We start from the raw sequence: 2,189 nt of genomic DNA, 5'->3' as shown, positions 1-2,189 counted from the left end.
ATAGGAGAACCTTCCAGAAAGACAACCATCTCTGCAGCACTCCACCAATCAGGCCTTTATGGTAGAGTGGCCAGACGGAAGCCACTCCTCAGTAAAAGGCACAAGGAGTTTGCCAAAAGGTATCTAAAGACTCTCAGACCATGAGAAACAAGATTCTCTGGTCTGTTGAAATCAAGATTGAACTCTTTGGCCTGAATGCCAAGCTTCACATCTGGAGGAAACCTGGCACCATCCCTACGGTGAAGCATGGTGGTGGCAGCATCATGCTGTGCAAATGMTTTTTAGCGGGAGGGACTGGGTGACTAGTCAGGATCGAGGGAAAAATTAACACAAAGTACAGAGAGATCCTTGATGAAAACCTGCTCCAGACCGCTCAGGACCTCAGACTGGGGCGAAGGTTTACCTTCCAACAGGACAATGACCCTAAGCACATAGCCAAGTCAACACAGGAGTAGCTTCGGGACAAGTCTCTGAATGTCCTTGAGTGGCCCAGCCAGAGCCCGGACTTGAACCCGATGTAACATCTCTGGAGAGACCTGAAAAAAGCTGTGCAGTGACGCTCCCCATCCAACCTGACAGATCTTGAGAGGATCTGTAGAGAAGAATGGAAGAAACTCCCTAAATACAGGTGTGCCAAGCTTGTAGCGTCATACCCAAGAAGACTCGAGGGAGTTTGCTTCAACAAAGTACTGAGTAAAGGGTCTGAATACTTATGTAAATGTGATAATTCCATTTCTAAAATGCTGTTTTTGCTTTGCAATTATGGGGTATTGTGTGTAGATTGATGAGGGGGAAAAAATYTGAATCCATTTCAGAATAAGGCTGTAACGTAACAAAATGTGGAAAAAGTCAAGGGGTCTGAATACTTTCTGAATGCACGGTATAGGCCTACTATACAGTATTCACTATGTGGGGCCCATGCCGGAATTGAACCCACTACTTTGGTTGTTGCTATAGCTAGCTCCATGCTCCAGTCAAATGAGCCTTTAACATTCTATTCTGTAAGTTGAAAAACACTGTCAGGAAGATGTTAAGAGTGCAGGCCTCAAACTGTCCTATATAAAGGTACATCCACACACAGTTTTTGGGAGCAGAATGGTTTGTACTGTGCATATACTGTAGATTGTACTGAACATTTGAGGCGTATTTCAGGGGCTATGTAAGAAGCTGTCACCCTTGTGTTAGCTATACTCTCTCCTGTGGTGCAGTGTGAGCACTGTTTGTACGTCCCTGAACCTGTCTGTGTCCAAGGCAAGCCAGGCATCCTCCTCATGGCCATACTTTGGTACTATCTCAAGCAGTTTGTGGAATTCTTGTATATTACTGTGGGTTTGTCCCACGGCCACACACACACACAGACACACACGCACATTGGCGACAGTGCTAGTCTGTTTGGAGTGTGTTTAAGTGCCCTCTCTGCCTCCTGCATGTATCTCCTGCCCACTGTATTCTAATTCCCCAATCCTCTTTGTGAAAGCGACGTCTGCCACTGACAGAAAACAGGGTTAAGCTGTACGCAGAGAGAGATTCATAGAGCAGCACTCGACTGGACAAAAACACACTGAGTATCCCATTCTGCTTCTCCTCTATCCCTGCAGGCATTCTCTTTCTTTCTTTCTTTCTTTCTATCCACCTCTCCCTCCCTCTATTAGTCTGGGCCCTTTCTCTGCCATCTCACTCCTCCCATTCCCACCACAATCTCCCTTCAGGTCAGTGAGCATTAGTTCTCTCACAGGGGCAAGGGGAACGTTGGGACGGCAACGACTCCACGACGACAAGCCTCTCCGGCATCATTTCCACGACGACGCCATCTCGGCAGGAGCATTACCACGGTGACACCCTCTCCTGACACGCCTAGCGGACACTGTGGGTTGGTTAGCAGGTGCACCCTGCGCAGAGACGGGGGAGGGAGGGAGGGACATAACTATCTTACTTCTGTCTCTCTCTCTCTCTCTCTCTCTGAGTATTTTTGTATCTGACCTGGGATTCGACAACAAGGTTGACGGTAAAGACAACACTGGAGCTGTGAGACCAAGATAAGAATGTGTTGAACCAGAGAACGTGTTGTGTCTCTCACAAGTAGCTCTGTTTTTCAAACCCAGGTCCTCAGCTCCTTTGACTCGTCTGGTTGGTTGGCTGAGATCGTTCTAATTCTTTCTGTTCTGTGGGAATTGTTTTGAGCTGGTAGG

The sequence above is a fragment of the Salvelinus sp. IW2-2015 genome, unplaced genomic scaffold (assembly GCF_002910315.2).
Source record: "Salvelinus sp. IW2-2015 unplaced genomic scaffold, ASM291031v2 Un_scaffold3882, whole genome shotgun sequence".
Classification (NCBI taxonomy): Eukaryota; Metazoa; Chordata; class Actinopteri; order Salmoniformes; family Salmonidae; genus Salvelinus; species Salvelinus sp. IW2-2015.
Note: the sequence above shows the minus strand (reverse complement) of the source record.